General features: G+C 35.0%; 2 pseudogenes across 2 annotated transcripts in view; both read left to right on the top strand.

Moving 5' to 3' along the window:
* Nucleotides 1-21,751, top strand: part of LOC309870316 (olfactory receptor 6C2-like) — an 80,093-nt pseudogene that overhangs the window by 38,920 nt on the left and 19,422 nt on the right. The gene's annotated exons all lie outside the window — the stretch shown is intronic.
* LOC309869881 (olfactory receptor 6C2-like) lies at nt 12,498-13,434 on the top strand (annotated as a pseudogene). The gene has a single exon. The product of its transcript is annotated as an olfactory receptor 6C2-like (transcript).

Here is a 21,751-nt window from a genome sequence, read left to right as displayed (position 1 = left end):
GGGCTTTTATATCTCTCAAGAGGGTTTTTCTAATATCTTCTATGCCTTTTTCGGGCCTGGCTAGAACTGTGAAAATTGTCATTCTGAACTCTAGATCTGACATATACCAATGTCTGTATTGATTAGGTCCCTAGCCTTCGGTACTGCCTCTTGTTCTTTTTTTTTTTTTTTTTGTGGTGAATTTTTCCGTCTTGTCATTTTGTCCAGATTAAGAGTATATGAAGGAGCAAGGAAAATACTAAAAGTGTGGCAACAACCCCAGGAAAATTTGCTTTAACCAAATTAGAAGAGATCCCAAATCTTGAGGGGGGAGAAAGGGGATAAAAAGAGGTTCCAAAAGGAAGAAAAAAAAAAAAGAAAAAAGGAAAAAAAAGAAAAGAAAAGAATTAAAAAAGAAAACAAATAAGAAAAATATAAAAAAGAAAAAATATATATATTAGATAAACTAGTTAAAAAAGTTAAAAAAGAAAAAGGTAAAAGTTAAAAAAAAAAATTTAACCAGGAGAGAAAAAGAACAAAAAAACGAAAAAGAAAAAAATTAAATTAACTGCAAGACTAAAAAAAATCACAGGGTTCCGTGCTTTGCTTTCTCCTCCTATTGAACTCTGCTGCTCTCCTTGGTATTGAAACCTCACTCCTTGGTAGGTGAACTTGGTCTCGGCTGGATTTGTTGTTGATCTTCTTGGGGAGGGGCCTGTTGTAGTGATTCTCAAGTGTCTTTGCCCCAGGCGGAATTGCACTGCCCTTATCAGGGGCCCGGGTGAGTAATCCACTCGGGTTTGCTTTCAGGAGCTTTTGTTCCCTGAGCACTTTCTGTAGAGTTCTGGAGGATGGGGAATACAAATGTCGGCCTCCTGCTCTCTGGCCTGGAGGAGACGATAGCCCGGGGCCCCACTCCACAGTGCGCCCTCAGAGAACAGCGCCCAGTAACTCCTGTCTGCCTGACCTCCGGCCGCACTCCAAGCTCACAGAGCCTGCGACCGGTTCAAGGTAACACCGAGCAGTGAGCTTAATGTCGGCTCTGTCTCTGTAGCTGGCTTTCCCGTTCCAATACCCGCAAGCTCTGCAACACTCAGACACCCCCGATCCTTCTGTGACCCTGCGGAACCTGAGGCCACACTGACCCTGCGTGAACTTCACTCTGGTTTAGCCTTGGAGAGATGTCCCTCAGCGGAACAGACTTTTAAAAGTCCTGAATTTGTTCACTGTTGCTTCCATTTGCCGGGAGCCGGCCCCTCCCCCCGGGGTCTATCTTCCCGTCGCTTTGGATTCACTTCTCCACCGGTCCTACCTTTCAGAAAGTGGTTGTTTTTCTGTTTCCAGAATTGCAGTTCTTCTTCTCTTTGATCTGCCGATGGATTTTCAGGTGTTTGCAATCTTTAGACAAGCTATCTAGCTGATCTCCTGCTAGCTGAAGTAGTCTCAGCCTGCTATTTCTCTGCCATCTTGACTCCTCCTGCCAATAAATTCATTTTTTTAAAAATATATAAACTAGACCAAAAGTGAGGAATTTATACTAGTGAATTTGAAAAAAAAAAACATTGAAAACAAAACAAATGAAAAATGTTACTGTTAGTAGAAACTCAAATCAATTAAATAAGTTCAAAAAAATTCAAAAGCCAGTCTTTGAAAGAGCAGAGATAAACCCCACCTCAATGAATGTGATGAGTAAAAATCAGAAATGCCCCATATTTTATTAGATTTTGGACGATGACATAAGAAAACAAAATAATCATGATATATAGGAAACAATAAAAACAATGGCATTTCCTTGATTTTAAAGTATTATTCATATTTTGCTTTTCTGAAATTCAGACATTTCATAATGGATGCATCTACCATTGTTCATAGGCTAATTGTCAACATTATCTTTTCAATGGTGATAAATAGTATAATGGCATGCCTTACAATTGATGTTGTCTTAAATTTGATGAAATTTGATATATCTTTTTTTATATTGAGGGCATTACATACAAGAAAAACTCAAGGAACTAATAGGAAACTAATGGAACTAGTAAGGGAATTCGGTATTGTAGCTGAAAAAATGGAAAATGTTTTAAAAAGAAGTAGACTGTAATAGCAAAAAACAATAGGAAATCAATGAGCAAATGTTATTTTGGTCATAAAATGTTATCTTGGTTTAATTACCAATAGAATAAATTTAACATAGAAGTGCAGTATATATATAAATAAAGTATAAAATCTCTTAAAATAATATAAAATTTAATTAGAACAAAAGAAAGACAGCCAATATTCCAGGCTGGAAAATTTTAGTATAAGCATGTGTCTGTGTGAATGCATAGATTATTTATGTATTGCAGAATATTTATTTTCATATAATCACTGAACATATAAAATATTAAAGGAAAACAAATTGTAATGAAGGTTATCTGAAGCAAAAACTAAACAATGTAATTAGAAAGAAGAATAGGTAGAATGAGACAAAGGAAAAAAATCAAAATAAATCACTGATCATATAATCCCACTTATATATGAAGGTTTTGGTATATATACATTTGGGTGAAAATAAAATTTCTTTCAAACAGATTTTCATCTACAAAAGGGTAGAATATTAAATGTCTATTACCAAGCAAAAAAAATACATTGCAGTGTATTTTGTTAACTGCTGATCAATAAAAAATAAAATGCAAAAAAAGAAAACCTCTCTGAATGTATAAATGCTACATATTATGCACATGGTTATCTCAAGTGACACAGTAAAAATACTTAGACAAAATCCAGCACCCTTTTGTGATAAAGACACTTGAAAGACTAGGAATAGAAGGTAACTTCCTCAACTTCATAAAAGCATCTTCAGGTAACCCATAGTTAATGGGGAAAGATTGAATGTTTTCTCCCTAAGATCAGTAACAAAAGGATATCTGCTTTCACCACTTCTATTCAACATTGTACTAGAGGTTTTTTTTCCCCAGGGTAATTAGAGGAAGAAAGAAAGAAAAGAAAAAAGACAGTAAATGAAGAAGGGACATATTTAGTATATAGAAAATCCACAAACAACTCTTAGAACTAATAAATGCAGCCAGTTTGCAGTATATAAGATCAATAACAAAAATTAGTTGCATTTCTATACATTAGCAAAGATTTTAAAACATCAAATTTTCCAAAGCTACTGGAAATTCCTTTGTACTAGCCTTTGTTTTTAGCGATGGAAAGTAAAAGGAAATATTTCCTGGGCTTATGACAGCACATCTATCACAAAGATTCTGTAACTGTGGCCATGGACTCAATCAGCAGTGAGCAGAAGCTGTCATGCGGATTTTCAACATTACATTTATTTTCAAATTTGTAGCTGTAAGAATAATTGTAGATAAACATCGAGAGTTTACAATTAATTGCTAGAAGTATAAATAAATATGATCAATTCTGTCCTTTCAGTTATATTATCTTTTGGTGATAATTGGGTCATATTGTTTCTGGGAAATGGATTTTCCCTGACTGTATAAAGCTTGGAGATGTGAGTTTTAATATGGATATTTACAAAATGTTATTTTTAAAATGTATTACTTTGGGATAGCTTATAGTCATCGATCATCTGTATGTACCAATAAATAGGAAGTCATCCAAAAGTAGCATAATTTGAGAGACATGAAGATGCACTGCTCAATGAAAAAAAAAAAAAAAACACTTAACAACTTGGCCCACATTGCATTATCTTATTAGAAATCAAATTTTAAAACCTTTTACATATCATACAAACAGCAATCAGTCAATAAAAATTCAGATCAATTATACTCAACATGTGCATTGTAATGTCAGAGTTCTTATAGAAGTATAGTTTTAATGACTGGAAGAAAAATGATTCTCAGAGTCAGTTGGGCTGTATTCATTTCCAGAGAAGCCCACAAGTCTTTGTACATTGGGAAGAATAGATTCAGAGATGGGGGTGGCTGCAGAAATGGTCCTCACTGTGATGAATTGATCATTTCTTCATAGAAATGATCAATTGTAAATGTTAGTGGAGTGGACCTACATCTATGGGAGCATTACAGCTCTCAAGCAAACCATGATCAAGTCCATGCCCCTTGTCTTTGATAGGGACTGTCATCCCTGGGATTCAACTCTGGCATTTAGGCACATGATCAGAGGTGGTACTGGCCCTGTCTCAATATGGAGAAAATATTATAAAGCATATAGCAAAACATTTCACACAGTAAATGAGCTGGAGCCTCCAGTTCAAATTGTAGGAAATCTACTATTTTGAGAAACCCTGGTTTCATTTTGAAAATATTTTAAAAGCCAGCATTGGTGTGGTACATAAACAATGAATTCTGGTACACTGAAAAGAAATGTAAAAAAAAAAAAAAAAAAAAAAAAAAGAAAGCTAACATAGTTTTTAGTTCCTGTTAGTTGAGGGGGGAAAAATCTAAACATAATGTCATAAATTTAGAATTTCAAAGACCCTGGCTTCTGGGTTTAATATCCCACTGAGAGATTAATCAAGACAGCAAAACCAGAAAGAGTAAACATACAATTACTCCTTATGAACATACTACTATTCCTCTGATTGACAGGTAAGGCAAAGAGAAGGCAATTACTACTTTTTTCAGAAGTGAATATAATGAATATAATCAGAGTAGTGCTTCTTCATAATAAGACTTACTACACTAGCCAGAAAAAAAAAAAATCTTCAAAAACAAAAGTCAAAAATGTTACACTCAGAATATAGGAAATTAAATAAGTAAATTCAATATCCTAGCAGTTTTAGCTATATCCCAAATAAGAATAATGTAGCTTCGGGTAGAAAATTCGACTTAAAATTTTTACTAATAAGGACTTGATTTGGCTCAGGTCATGATCTCAGAATCATGAGATGGAGCTCCTCACTCAGTACAGTGTTTGCTAGTCCTTCTCCTTTTCTTCTTCCTCTCTCTCCCTCTATCTCTCTCTTCCTCTCTCCGTTTCTCTCTCAAATAAATAAATAAATCTTTAAAAAAAAAATTTTGCCTGAAAATTTTTTAGGTGTTGAATATATATGGAACTGTGTTACTTATAGATGCTATTCTAGATAAAAAGCACCACATTAGCCTGAAAATAATGTACATTTTCAGGGTGATACTGGAATAGGAGAAAGAATTTATTACACTGAATGACATCCAATCTACATATCATAATTTCATTGGGTTCCATTCTACATAGATGTCTTCTACTATTTTATATCAAAAGATGGGGTCTTTAATAAACTTTGGTAAACATGGTTTTATTAGAACAACAGGGGTGGGGCATCTGGATGGTTCAGTTGTCTGAGCAACCCACTTTTGGTTTCAGCTCAGGTCATGATCTCAGGGTCATGAAATCAAGTCCCGTGTCAGACTTTGTACTCAGGAGGGAGTCTGCTTGAGATTCTTTCCCTCCCCCTCTCTCTTTGCCTTCCCCACTGAAATAAATAAACGGAAAATTTTATAAAAAGAACAATGGGGTCAATGTATGATTACAATGTGGTAAAGAATAATGGAGGGTGAATAACAAAAGAAAAATTACTGTGAATAAGAACAAATAGGGAGCATATAGTTATAACAAGCTAGGCACTTTCTAAGTTTTAGATATGTAGAATTTAGTTTTTTTAAAATGGCATATAAAGGACATTATTATTATTTCCACTTCACAGATGACAAGACCAAGTAAGAGTGAAAGTAAATAGTGCTTGGGGAATGTGATTAATATTTTAAATCTGATTTTTTTTTTTTTTTACTTAATGATATTGGAACCAAGATGTTGGAATGCTTAAATCTTAGCCAAACAAATTAAAAGTAAAAATAAAAAAATCGTGATGTTTTCATACAATCCTGTGAATGTCACACCCAACATATCTTAACATTTCAAACAACAAATTTCTCACCAATAGCAATAGACAATGACCATAAAGTTTAGACAAAAAATTCATGAGGAAGAGAGAGGAAAAGAAATGAGTCAGGAAAAAGTTGTTTAGAGAATAGAACATGGGTTCAAAAATTAGAATAATGCTAAATCTCAAAATCTTAAGTAATGGATACAGAAAGCCCATAACTATTTGCAGATATTTGCATTTTACCAGTAACCAAACTACAAAGAAAAATTAAGACTTTAGAAGTTTAACTTTAGGATATATCTTCAGTCAGCAGTAAAATATAAATACAAGTAATTCTAACCCAATGTGCAGATAAAAATAAAACATAAATTGGGAATAAATGAATCATGATTTGTCATTAGAGTGCTCTATAAATAAAGTAATCTGATTTTCTTAATACACCTTGAAATTATCTAAATGTACCACTGTGGAAACTAATGGCCTTTATAATTTTTTTTTTTAAATTTTAAAAAGTTGTTGATTCACAATTTCAGAAGCTTTCCTGGTGAAATCTAAAACTGGTCCCATTACACAAAGGGCAAGGAGGGATCAAAAGATGCAGGCTACTCCAGACTGATAAACTGTAGTTTCAACAATCAGGAGAATATATTATATATGGGGCTTGTCATCAGTGGCTTCAAGTTGATTAAATCTCTACACCCATCTCCTCCAGAATGTAGAAGTTTATGTAGGAGCTTTAGCTGGGTTTAATCACATACTGTCTAGATGATTTCAACAACACACTGCTCTCTCAAGACTGTGTCCTCCAAAATGGCTCCCACCATGGGAACAGTGGGCTATCTGCATATATCAAATCATCACAGTTTATATATCATCAAATGTTTTGGTTTGACTTTTTGGTTTTGGTTTCAAGGCTTTTGGGGATTATTTATTTTGTTTTGTTTTGTTTTGTTTTGTTTTGTTTTGTTTTTTTTGGTGAGAACATTTAAGTTCTACTCTCAACAAATTTTAGTTATACAATACAGTGTTATCAAATATAGTCACCATGTCATACATTTGATCTTCAGACTTTATTCACCTTATAGTTCCTATGCTTTTACCAAACTCTGCCTATTTTCCTCATCCCCCAGTCCCAGCAAAAACTTTCCTACACTCTGTTACTGATTTTTTTTATGTTTTTAGATTCCACATATAAGTGATATCATGCAAAATTTATCTTTCTTTGTCTAACTTATCTTGCTTAGCATAATGCCTCTAAGTACCATCCATGTTGTCACAAAAGGCAGGATTTCCTTCTTCCCTATGGTTGAATAATATTCTATTGTACATATACACACTACATCTTCTTTATCCACTCATATATTGCTAACCTTATAGGTTGTTTCCATATCCCAGCTATTATGAATAAGGCTGCAACAAAAATACAACTCATGTATCTCTTCAATCCCTGTTTTCATTTCCTTTGGATATATACCTTGAATAGGGATTGCTGGATCTTATGCTAGTACTATTTTTATTTTTATTTTTTTTAAGATTTTATTTATTTATTTGAAAGAGATCACAAATAGGCAGAGAGGCAGGCAGGGAGAGAGGAGGAAGCAGGCTCCTTGCTGAGCAGAGAGCCGATGCGGGGCTTGATCCCAGGACCCTGGGATCATGACCTGAGCCGAAGGCAGAGGCTTTAACCCACTGAGCCACCCAGGCACCTTAGTGCTATTTTTAAATTTTTGAGGAACCTCTATACTATTTCCACAGTGGCTGCACCAATTTACATTCTCAACAACAGTGCAAAGGATTCTCTTTCCTCCATATTTTACAACAATTTTTATCTCCTGCATTTTTGATAACCGCCATTGTAGCAGGCGTCAAGTAATATCCCATTCTGGTTTTGATTTGCATTGCCATGATGATTAGTGATGCTGAACACCTTTTTGTGTACCTTCTGGCTATTTGTGTGTCTTTGGAAAAATATCTATTCTGATCTTCTACCCCTTGCCCAATTTTAATTTTATTTGTTTTGTTTTGTTTTTTTTTTTTTTTCTTTTTTGCTATTGAGTTGTATGAGTTCTTTATATTATTTTGGATACTACTCTCTTATCAGATAAATGATTTCCAAATATTTTCTCCCATTCATTAGGGAGCCCTTACACTTTGTTGATGGTTTACTAAGCTGGGTAAAAGTTTTTTTGTTTAATGTAGACCCACTTGTTTATTTTTCTTTGTTTCTTCACTTTAAGGGTCAAATCCAAAACTAATGCCAAGACTGGTATCAAAGATGTCAAGACTGATACCTCCTATGTGTTCTTCTGGGAATTTTATGGTTCTAGGTCTTACTTTCAAGTCTGTAGCCCATTTCAAGTTGATTTTTGTGTATGGTTGAATTATTTTATATGTAGCTGTCCAGTTTTCCCAACAGCATTTATTGAAGAGTCTTTCCTTTTCCTAGGGTATGTTCTTGGTTCTTTTGTTATAAATTAATAGACGATGGCAGCATGGAAAAATTTTAAGAATATGGATCTATAGTAATTTGATTCTAAGAGCTGAAGGAACATTAAGATATTGAACATAAGTTAATAACAATAAATGATTCAAATATAATGATATGTATATTAATCTAGAATATGTTTAGAAGAACACAGATGTATATGTCCAAATATAACAATTATGTTATAATGTTTATTTTTAAATCATACCTATAGTTATATTGATATATTTGGGGGGAAAAGACTGGAGTTTTGATGCTATAATTAAGCACTGTGGGTTATATGGTTTTACATATTTTTCCTTTTTCTTGTCCAAGTATAACTTCCCAAATATAATTTATGTATTTAAATTTTCCAAATATAATTTATGTAACAAATCAGTAAATGAAGAATGTGGTTTTTTATGACCCTTCCTTGTGCTGTCTCTCAGTTTATGTGATATGACAGCAAAAGGAGCTAAAGTTGTTTTATAACCAGATTTTTCTGTTGTCCTATGCCTATTATCTGCTGCTGCACCCTCCTGTCTCCAAGGACACTGTCTCCAAAGAAGCCACAGTTAGTGTACTTTTTTTAACCCCAATTTTATTTATCAGAAGATTCATTAATGACTCTGTTCTTCAGTCATCAGGAACTTTTTGTTTATTCACTTAGTTGCATTCTTATCAGATAACCCAAATGCCAAGTTAGATATAGCAATTGTGCTCAAAACCCTGACAGGTCAAAATTGCAACTTTATTGAAACTGGAGAAGGTTACTGACATTCCACAGCCTTGTACTGTATTATTTTTTGTTTGTTTTTTTAATCCCTTTTGTGAGGGGGATTTTAATAGCAAACAAGGAATTCCATGTAACTGGTTGAAGATGGATACTACTGTGCATCTTGGAGTTGTGAATGTGACAGTGGATTCATAAGCAAAAGTGGCCAGAATTCAGATAAAAATCTTCACCTCAACTACCATCTTCAGTTTAGGAGTTTTAAAGCTTCATGTGTTTCAACAACCAGCAGAAACTATGATTCACAGTCATAACAGTAAGTGAGAAAAAGTGTAATTTTAGTTATATTTAGTTTCATGTCACCTGAGTTTTATTATGCTCTAAAAAAGCATGTTTTACCTATCTTTTAAAAATTATAAATGAGAGTGATACATAAAAGTAATTTTCTGAGAGACTTTTATGTACAAGAATATACTGACATTTAAAAGGATTAAAATTTGATAGCTATCCAGAAATATATTACCTGTATCATCAATATCACCAAAATGTAAGATATATATTCACATAATTGTATAAACATACCCTTACTTTCTCAGAAAAATGACACACCAACCAAAGTTTCATCCTCATTAGAGATCCTTAAACCCACATCAAACATGTTTTGAAGGCAGAATAACAAAAACCAATTAGCCACATTTCACTGAGTCTTTTTTAAGCCTTGTATTATACCTTATGACACCTCAGATTAAAAAAAAAAACTTTTTAGAGTATAAAATAATATCCTATGGAGATAGGGCTGAGTACATTTAGTCAATACCATGGTGTATGCATTGCTGAGAAATTAGAAACTGGGTTGGAGGAAGGTAAGAGATGGGGTAAGAGATGAGGTGTCATAAGGTATAATACAAGGCTTAAAAAAGACTCAGTGAAATGTGGCTAATTGGTTTTTGTTATTCTGCCTTCAAAACATGTTTGATGTGGGTTTAAGGATCTCTAATGAGGATGAAACTTTGGTTGGTGTGTCATTTTTCTGAGAAAGTAAGGGTATGTTTATACAATTATGTGAATATATATCTTACATTTTGGTGATATTGATGATACAGGTAATATATTTCTGGATAGCTATCAAATTTTAATCCTTTTAAATGTCTCCCACATTATCAATTTGATTTACTGCAGTAGTTGAATGCATCTCTTGATTCCCTTAGAGTGTTTGGTCATGCCAACCATGAGCTTAGTTCAGTTCTTTCTTCTGTTTGATATCATCGTCCTGAGGCCTTAATTGGTTTTGCTCCTTAGTCAGAGCCAACCCTGTTTTACATCAGTAAAACAATACCCTAGTGATAAGCACTGAGTGTTATATGCAACTAATGAATCATTGAACACTACATCAAAAATTAATGTTGTACTATACAGTGGCTAACTGAACAAAATTAATTTTTAAAAATACATTAGTTTACATGGGAAAGTTGAGTAGTCTGCATATAAGTAAATTGGGGTCTCTAGAGGAAACTTGTAATAATTGAATATAATTCACTGCAGTAGGAAATTTCAAACCTAGAGACACTAACTTTAAATGAAAATATTTGAGTCTTCACTAATTAACTGTCAATGCCTTAAAACAATCTGTGGAAGATCTAATAACAGAAACTCAATCAAAAAATTTCATTCCCTCTGGAATTAATATCTTGCTTCCCATGCCAAAAATTGCATCAACAGAATTTTACTAGAAGATAGGGCAAAGAGAAGGCAGTTTCTCTTCTATCCTCTATGAAAGTAATAAACAAAAGCAAAATAAATAAATAAATAAATAAACTTGATCTTCTTTAAAAGTAAAAAAAAACAAAAAAACAAAAAACAAATTCCAATAATAGATTCCAATAGAAAATTTCAATGAACAAAATTATTATCAAAGTGCTTTGAATTAGAAATCCAAATAGGAAAATAGTTGGATAGGTGTCTGGAAAGCACACTATAATTAAATTCACTTAGAAACATTAGATGGCTGACAATGTATATAGAGCTGTGTTAACTGTATGGTGAAAAAAACACATTATGGTCTTCACAAATTAGTATTCTCTTTTGAGTGTTAAAAATAGTAGAAAGCATTGTTTTCTATGGGAACACGGTGATGAGGTTGAAAGACAGCATAGTCATTAGACTTTTAGGAAACTCCATAGGGCTTAAGGATGAATAGAAATTACTCAGTGAGTTGAAGACAGAACAGATGTTTCATGAGAAATGTTTACTAAAATACTGATCACATGGAATGTGTTCAATAAATATAGTCTATTATCCTTCTTGAAAAAGACATATTAAGATGAGGCAGAAGAGAGAGGGAGATTATATTTCATTTGTGATACAGGGGATTTGAAGTCCATGTGAAATATCCAAATAAATGTTAGGTTGCATCTGAGAATGAGAAAGAACAATTATAAACTAAAGATACAGATTAAGTGAAGACCACTTGAAGCATTTCAAAACATAGGAACTGATGCAACTACATAGGAAATATTACGGCAAGAAATGAAGGGAAATAAAGAAAATACTTTATATACAAGGATCAGAAAAATATATCATTTGTAATATCTTTGAAGCTGATCAGAGCACTTTGTGAAAGTATAAAAGTATCTCATGCAAAGTATACTGCACATTAAAACATTATATATTCTGCTCCACTGTGAATTATAGGTGATTACTTAGGGACCTACAAATCTTAGAGAGAGAGGTAAAGACATTGTGTGTGTGTATATGGGTGAGTGTGTGTAACTGCATGCACGATGAAGTTTAGGGATATGCATAGGAGAAAACTTGTATGCAATAAACAAAGACAGAAAGCAAAATTCTTTAATCATAGAGCTGGAACAGAGACTTCAAGTGACTACAGAATATGCATTAAACCCAACGTTTCTGACATATTAGTACTTTAAGAAGGAACAATATGTCAAGCAAATACATCAAAGAATTCTTGAAAATCAAAAACATCTTTCTCCTATGAAATGAGAGACCCATACTAGTGAAAAGTAGTCCATTACAGAGTGTACACTTAAATTGCAAACATTTTTAATAATAATAAATAAAAACCTGACTATGATTATAGCCGTCCAGCAGCGATAATAACGACCCTCCATCTGGTTGGGTTTCAAAAAAATAAGAGCGCTTTATTTCATATGGCCATCGCTTATATATGGGCGCTAAGCCAATCAGCATAGACAGCGATATGCATCCACCAATCTTAAGCTTGTTACCAAGTACCCACAGCATAGCAATAGTTCAACAGCCAATAGGTAGTACTTCCTGTTTACAATCAGTTACTCTAGACACACCTTCTGGCAAATCGCCAGGCGCCATTTTGCAAAGCACTGCGGTTGACGGATCTCCGAGCCCCTGAAGCATCCGCCCTCGACATATGATAGAGTTCATATTGTTAAAATAATCTATAATAAAATGTCTCAATGTTACATGCATATTTAAAAGATTATCATGAATCAGTGATGAGAAATGGTACAGTAACAACATTCATTCTGCTGGGACTGATAGATGACCCTCCACTGCAGGTTTTAATTTTTATCTTTCTCTTCCTCACTTATATGTTGAGTATAATTGGGAACTTGACAATCATCTGCCTCATCTTATTGGATTCCCACCTTAAAACTGCCATGTACTATCTCCTACAAAATTTCTCCTTCTTCGAGATCTCATTCACATCTGCTTGTATTCCAAGGTATTTATATAACATAGCAACAGGTGACAGGGTCATTACTTACAATGCCTGTGCCAGTCAGGTATTTTACTGATTTCTTTGGTATAACTGAATTTTTTCTGTTGGCTGCCATGTTCTATGACTGTTATGTGGCCATCTGCAAACCCTTACATTATGTGACTGTCATGAGTAGTACTGTCTGCAGAAGATGTGTTTTTGGTGTTGGGTAGCTGGTCTGTTGATTATAATCCCCCCACTTAGCTTAGGCCTAAATCTGGAATTCTGTGATTCTAATACCATTGATTATTTTATCCGTGGTGCAACTCCCCTCCTGAAAATCTCTTATTCAAATACTTGGTTCATGGAACAGACTGTTATAATCTGTGCTGTGCTGACCCTCCTTATGACACTTACATGTGTAGTTCTGTCTTACATTTATATCATCAAGACAATTTTGGGATTCCCTTCTGACCAGCAAAAGAAAAAAAAAAGCCTTTTCTACTTGTTCTTCCCACATGATTGTGGTTTCTATCACTTATGGCAGCTGCATCTTCATCTATATCAAACCTTCAGCAAAGGAATCAGTGGTGATTAATAAGGGCGTGATGGTGCTCACTACCTCTATCGCTCCAGTTCTGAACCCTTTCATTTATACACTGAGGAATAAGCAAGTCAAACAGGCCTTCAATAACTCACTCAAAAAAATTGTGATATTTTCCAGGAAATAAGAGAATGTAAAGCCAAATAAATAAATAAATATAAAGAACCAAATATAATGGGCCAAATTTTATAATCAAATTATTTTATTCATTTTCATTCATCCTATTCTAGTAACATCTTCATCACAAATACCTTTTAAGATCCTTCCACAAACAGGCATGTTAATAGCTTTTAAAAACTTAAATCCTAGCTTTACCTCCAAATTAGGAAAATCAAAAAACAAAACACAACAAATTAAACAGAAGTATATCTTCAAATAAGAAAATATTAAAAGAGGAAAATATAGTTTAAAATTTTTACTTTTTCCAGTTAAAGATTAAGTAATGGTTGTCATTGTTTCTTCCAACCCAAAGCTTTCAAATGATTTATTCCTTGACTCACTTAATGAATATGAATTTGGTAGTTTCCTTGAGTAAGGTACTATGTTAAGCACTAACAACACAGAGCAAATCAGAAATTTACTTCCACGTACTCTCAGGGCAAAGCAGAAACAATTCTATATTAAAGAAAGAAAATACCCCTGGGGCTAATAATATATTATATGTTAATGTACATATAAAACAAATAAAAATTATTTAAAAAATAAAGGCCAGCATAGTTTCAATACCTGCCCTGGTTCCATCTAGTCCCTCTGTGACAGAGTTGTGGCGAGCAAGTAAGGGGAGGTCCTGTTACTAATTTCTCCAACTATTCTAGTCTATAAAATCCATGACAATTAGAATTATCTGACATAGTCTTCTGTGAAAACATAACCTGCACAATTGGGAAATTTACAGCATAAGATTCAATTTTTAGTAAACATCTGGTTAACTTAGGAACACATATAATTAAGATTAATAGCGATAAATGAGTCTGTTCTATCATTCTTAACCAGGATCCTATTTCTGATAGTAAACAATTGAAGAAATTGAAATAATCTCCAAGTCCAGCTTATGTCCTACTTCACCTAATACATTGATATTATCCTTTATAAATTGTAGGGTTTTTTTTTAAGATTTTATTTATTTATTTGACCAACAGAGATCACAAGGAGGCAGAGAAGCAGGCAGAGCGTGAGAGGGAAGCAGAGTCCCTGCTGAGCAGAGAGCCCTATGTGGGGCTCCCAGGACACTGAGATCATGACCTGAGCCGAAGGCAGAGGCTTTAACCCACTGAGCCATCCAGGTGCCCTAAATTTTAGTTCTTATGTTACTTCACAGACCAATTACTATAGAAATAGCATTTTTCTCCCAATAAGGCACAAGAGCTTTCTTGTTGCTCCATTAAGATACCAAGTGCCCTTGATAGTCTCTAAGACAACTTCTGCCAGGCTACTAACTTCAGTTTGTTGATAATTCAAACTGAACAGTTTTAAAGGTGCTGGTGATGACTATGGATGAGGTACATATTGCCTTTTCTATGTCTATTATTCCAGTCCAAGGGAAAAAAAGGCTTGGGCAAAAGTATAACCAAGCCCCCTTCTATCTTAGATTGAGTTATTAATGGGCACACATTCAAAATTATAACCTTCCCAGCTTCACCAAGGTCTTTTTATGAGAAGGATCCGAGATTTGGTTAAAGGAGCAGTGGAGGGACAAGTCTAATGGTAGCATCACAGGCAAAATCAATAATCTCATAATGCCCTTTCCATTTAATAAGAAGAGCAAAGTCAATACTGATGCCATGGACACACAAAAATCCAGAAACTTCTAGGGACACATAAGTGGGTCCCTTTGTCCAGACTCTTTTCTCAGTTTTTTTGTTTGTTTGTTTGTTTTAAAGATTTTATTTATTTATTTGACAGAGAGAGATCACAAGTAGGCAGAGAGGCAGGCAGAGAGAAAGAGGAGGAAGCAGGCTCCCTGCCGAGCAGAGAGCCCGATGTGGGACTCGATCCCAGACCCTGAGATCATGACCTGAGCCGAAGGCAGCAGCTTAACCCACTGAGCCAGCCAGGCGCCCCTTTTCTCAGTTTCAAAGGAAGAAATCCCATGATCAAAATGTAATCATCTTCACAGAGTACATAATAATCTGATTTACTGGAATTGTGTGACTGAATATAAGAGCATCTTATTTTTCTATATACATAAAACAATAATGAGTTTGATTATTATAAGTCGGACTCAGAAAACAGACAGGGAGGCAAACCACAAGTGACTTTGAACTATAGGAAACACATTGAAAGTTGCTGGAGGGGACAGTAGTGGGGGGATGGGGTAATTGGGTGACCTCTGATGGAAATGACTTATCAGATGACCCACTGGGAAGCTGATAAACTGGTAAATGTCATGAAGCAATACTGGTGGGAGATATTTCTAGGGCTGCCAGAATGGCACAATAGACTTCTGGACATTCAAAATTAGAAGAAACTAAAAGCAACAAATCTAATTTTGAATGTCCAAAAGTCTTGATAATGGCCTATGCAGACAGAATTTTGTCAAAAATATCAAAAAGTTTTGAACTTTTGAGTAAATACTCTCGCAGATTATTATGAAAGATACTTAACTGTGTATTTGACCAGAGACAATAAAGATTTTATAGGCAAATACCAGAAGGTTACAGACTTGTGAGCAAAACCTATCAAAGACCTAATAAAGCACAGAAAATTACTCCAATAAAACACAAAATCTTTGCTTTTCTTTCATAATCTCTTATCGGAAGCAGACCAATAGTACAGGAAAACTTTGTCCTTTTAGCAGATGAGAGAATATTAAGTTTTGTCCTGACATTGTTCAGCTAGACTAGAAATGATGCAATAAGCAGAGGCAACAGGATTCCTGTATCACTGTTGAAGAAGGTTCTCAGAGAGCAAAGACTTGAAAGATGGGACGCCAACTTCAGAACTGATGACAGAATTATCAATATCTGTGATGCCATGACCAGAATTCCCAGCCTTGCAAGTAACTGGGAAAAAAATGAAGGAAGTTCTTTTGAACACAGATTGTTGCCTGGCTGTAAGTCTGAAAAGACAATCTATTTATGAGGCAATCAAAGAGTGATTACAGCTTGGCCTGGAGAAGGTACGACTGTGTGTGTACAGGGCAGAAGAGTGATTGTTCTTATACTGACTTTTTCAGCCAGCTGCACAGATACTTTTGTTTCTCATTTAACTGTGGTATAAAACCAGTAGCTTTAAAACATGCTGGATCATTTCACAGCAAGAAATAGTGTATATTTATGTCCCAGGACATACATACACATTAAAACCATATAAGTAACGGAAACAAAAGTTCAATAAATGGACATGTATTTCCTTGACATGGAAATATTTTCAGGAAGTATTTCTTGACATGTATATATTTTCAGTATATGCCATGCATACTCTATTTTCCATTCTATAAAATTATTATTTTTTATTAATATAAAGGAAATAAATAAATCTATAATAAAATCTGTAAATTATAGGTAAAATTAAAGACACATATATCATCCATCCATCTACATTGATAAGTATTGTGTATTTTTATTTAAATAAATGTTAACCATAACTCATCAATGGTCTGTGACCTTAGTTTGAAAAATGAGAAGTTACAGCAAATCCTTCCACAGGGTAAGAAAACTCTGTGGAAGTTCAATGTGCCTTATTGTCTAAAGAGGAACCTGTGGCCTTGTCTGCATTCTCTCAGCCTCAATGAACACAGTTTGCACAGAGTTAATTTATGCTTATTACTCTCTTTTAACATTTTCTCTGGTTCATTTTGTAATGTTAGCTCTTCTTCCAACCTTTTTAACTATTTGTAATCTTTCCTTTTCAGTGAAAACTAGGAAACCAGCAATTGGGGACCATAATAAATTAGCATCCTGTAGTATATTAGTAAACTTTTAAAAACATCTGAAATTTTCAGAAATATATTTTTCCTCATAATACATTTTTTGTAAATATTAAAAGACAAAAGTAAATAAACTTATGTTTAACAGTTAATGTTTCCCTGATTTGTAAGTAATTTAAATATTTAACAAATATCCATTATTTAGTTTAACTTAGTATAAACTTTGATCTTATTCATGTTAATTTAAATCACTTGTTTAACGTAACAATTATATTTATATTTGGATTAAACACTAAACAGCTAAACACAATTTTGTTATTTGTCTCGTTGACAAATTTTAGAACACTGAGATAACATGAGCTTATTTGATTGTAAACAAATGTAGAAAAATTTGTTTACCACATTATATCTAATGCTGATAACTCTGAAGACATTCCTGTTTTTTTTTTAAGCCAATAAACTTGAACTAGTTTTTATATATCAAAGATCATCTTAGATCATACGAACTTGAAAAGATGTCTGTGTTAGTTTGATTATATTTCTAAGGACTTTAGGAATATTTGATTTATAAGCACTTGATTTTTGTTAAGACAATTAAATAGAGCTCTTACAAATTAATTTTGGTAATACCACCCAGAGGTTTAAAAATACTATGCCCATAAAGTGTATACAGACAGACAAAGAGATCTTACAGATTTTGGTGTTTCTTTTTTAAATATTCCTCATATTGTCATATGCCTCAGATATGAAACTCAAAAGAATAGCTGAATCCAAGTTGTGTTTCTGGTAGCTGGACCACATTATTACCAGCTGAAATGTCCAAAGTCTTTAACCAAAGCCTTTTAAAATTATTATTATTATTATCACTTGCATGCTGTAAGAATCCTTTTAGAGCTGTATGGAACTATTTTGTCTTTAGAAGCTTCTGTATGCCAATCAAAGAATGCATTCCATGGTCTTCAAGTGGCTTGGAATCTTCTCTTTAAAGAGTCTCTGTTAAGGTGGACTCGTTTAAAACAAAGCTTCCCCAGAATGGCCAATGCAATTTTAAATTATCTAACAGCTATTTTAAGATACCAGGAATTACCCACCCCCCCCCGTGTGAAAGAAAAGTGTATTCACCAGTAGGAAGACCCACCGCCACCACCACCATAACATAGCTGTGAGCTGGCACCAAAATCATCTCCCTTGGTATCTCCAACTTGGCCCCAAATAAAGGCTGCAATCTCAACCAGAAGGAGGGAGGTTGGAACCTGGAAGGACTCACAGTTGAAGGAGACAGCTGTCAAGGGACGTGATGAGCACAAATGCTTGAGTGAATATCACGGCCAGTACTAGACCACACTGAGCCTGCAGCAGTGGGATTGCTTCCAGTCCAGCTTCTGACACTAGTCATGTCAACCTAAAATTGTCTGGAAGCAAGAATTAAGCAAGAGTATTTATATGGAATCAAAGAATTGCAATTCAGGGTACACAGACTTGGGAGAAACTAAATAGTATCTTACTAGGGAACAAAAGCCAGGTTTTTTGTTTGTTTGTTTGTTTGTTTTTGTTTTCAGCAAATCAGGAATTCTTGTATTAGTTGTTGACAAATAATTTTTTATTAGTGCTGGCAACAGAAAGCTAATCTTGACTGAATATAATTGGCTGCAAAGTCTATCACTAAATTGTCTCTTACTCTAGTGAAGGCAGCTGTTCAGGATGACTCCTTGGAATATTTTGGGTTTGGCCCAATTTAAAAGTTCATGGTTCCACCACTGAAGACTTGCATGAGACCCATCTCCTTAATGGCCTCCTGGCTGCACTCAAAAACTCTTTAACATGGGGCAGGAGCACGATGGTGGCCGAGTAGCAAACTGAACGGATAGTTATCAAACCATTCTGAAAACCTACAAACTTAACAGGAGGTTGAAGAAGGGAAGAGCAGCAATTCTAGGAAGAGGAAATTGATCACTTTCAGGAAGGTAGGACATGTGGAGAAGTGAATCCGAAGAGACAGAAAGATAGACCAAGGAGGAGGGGTCAGCACCCAGCAAGTGAGAGAGCAGTGGAGTACAAAATCAGAATTTTTATTAGTCTGCTCCACTGAGGTATGTTTCTCCAGAGGCTAAGTAGGAGGTGGAGCCCTCATGGGGACAATGTGGTCTCAGCACCCTCAGGGACACAAAAAGACAAGAAATGGTCAGAGTGTAGCAGAGCTCCCAGGCATTGGAGCAGGGAAGCCAATTGCAGACACAGAGCCGAGGAGTGTGGTCTCAGCTTGAGGTTACCTTAAACCATGATCCAAGGCACAGCAGGGCAACTGCAACTGAAGAAATCCAGAGAGACCTCATTTCTTCTCTGGGAGAAGTGGTATAGGAGCACATTGCAAGTATCTACTGGCAATGGAGACTCAAAACCCAGCCATGTGCCAGAGATAGAAATGCTTGTTTACAGGGTAGTTGATCTCGGAGCACACCCAGAGACAAGGGAGAGCTTCTCTGAAGCTAGAAGTCAATTTCAAAACCCACAAAAGTGGATTGACCACTTTTCTTGGAGGGTGCACTGAGGAGTGTGGCCCTGAGATCTTGGCTCTTATGGGGTAGGAGACTGGGAGGCTGCCATTTTCATTCCTATCCTCCAAAGCTGTACAGAAAGTGTTCAGGAAAAAAAAAAAAAGCTGCCAAGAGCAGATTGCTTAGCCTGGCCCCTGGCAAGGGCAGTGCAATTCTGCCTCAGGCAAAAACATTTGAGAATCACTGCAACAGGCCCCTCCACCAGAAGATCAGCAAGAACATCCAGGCAAGACCAATTTCACCAACCAACAAGAAATGCAAAACTCCAGAGACAGGGAAAAGCAACACATAGAATTCATGTTTGTTTGTTTGTTTGTTTGTTTGTTTTTTCCCCTATGATCTTTCAGTCTTTCAGAATTAATTTTTTTAATTTTATTTTTTTCTTATTCCATTTTTTAAAAATTTTCTCCTCTTTCTTATTTTAACATTGACTATTTTATCTTACCAATACCTTTTCAAAAATCTTTTTTAATTTTCATTGTTATACTCATATTTTATTCCTTCATTGTTTTTAACCTTATTTTTTGTATAAATATGGGGTTTTTTTCCTTTAAAGTTTTGGATACAATTTCTTCTAATAGATCAAAATATACCCTAAATTGAGTGCATGCTTTCGAACTAGTCTCCAGCCTGATCACATTCTTTCCTCTTTTCAACCAACTTCTTACCTTATCAATTCCTTTTTTAGAATCTATTTTAATTTTCATCTTCACATTGATATTTCATCCCTTCATTGTGTTTAACAGTTTTTTTGTATATATACAAGTTTTGCTTTCTTTAAAATTTTAGGAGGTAGTTTCTTCTAACCAATCAAAATACACCCAAAATCAGTGTGCAGCTTTGTTCTTTTCACCAGTCTAATGCATATTTTTTTCTTTTTCTCCCCTGCCTTCCCCCACCCCCAGTTTTGGGTCTCTTCTGATTTGGTTAGTGTATGTTTTTCTGGGGTCGTTGCTACCCTTTTAGTATTTTGTTCTCTCATTCATGTATTCTTTTTTTTTTTTTTTAATATAATTTTTTATTTTTTATAAACATATATTTTTATCCCCAGGGGTACAGGTCTGTGAATCACCAGGTTTACACACTTCACAGCACTCACCAAAACACATACCCTCCCCAATGTCCATAATACCACCCCCTTCTCCCAAACCCCCTCCCCCCAGCAACCCTCAGTTTGTTTTGTGAGATTAAGAGTCACTTATGGTTTGTCTCCCTCCCAATCCCATCTTCTTTCATTTATTCTTCTCGTACCCACTTAAGCCCCCATGTTGCATCACCACTTCCTCATATCAGGGAGATCATATGATAGTTGTCTTTCTCCGCTTGACTTATTTCGCTAAGCATGATACGCTCTAGTTCCATCCATGTTGTCGCAAATGGCAAGATTTCATTTCTTTTGATGGCTGCATAGTATTCCATTGTGTATATATACCACATCTTCTTGATCCATTCATCTGTTGATGGACATCTAGGTTCTTTCCATAGTTTGGCTATTGTGGACATTGCTGCTATAAACATTCGAGTACACGTGCCCCTTTGGATCACTACGTTTGTATCTTTAGGGTAAATACCCAATAGTGCAATTGCTGGGTCATAGGGCAGTTCTATTTTCAACATTTTGAGGAACCTCCATGCTGTTTTCCAGAGAGGTTGCACCAGCTTGCATTCCCACCAACAGTGTAGGAGGGTTCCCCTTTCTCCGCATCCTCGCCAGCATCCATCACTTCCTGACTTGTTGATTTTAGCCATTCTGACTGGTGTGAGGTGATATCTCATTGTGGTTTTGATTTGTATTTCCCTGATGCCGAGTGATATGGAGCACTTTTTCATGTGTCTGTTGACCATCTGGATGTCTTCTTTGCAGAAATGTCTGTTCATGTCCTCTGCCCATTTCTTGATTGGATTATTTGTTCTTTGGGTGTTGAGTTTGCTAAGTTCTTTATAGATTCTGGACACTAGTCCTTTATCTGATATGTCGTTTGCAAATATCTTCTCCCATTCTGTCAGTTGTCTTTTGATTT

Source organism: Mustela nivalis, assembly GCF_964662115.1.
Source record: "Mustela nivalis genome assembly, chromosome: 7".
Taxonomy (NCBI): Eukaryota; Metazoa; Chordata; class Mammalia; order Carnivora; family Mustelidae; genus Mustela; species Mustela nivalis.
The sequence above is the reverse complement of the archived record's forward strand: the minus strand, read 5'-3'. Positions and strand labels throughout refer to the sequence as shown.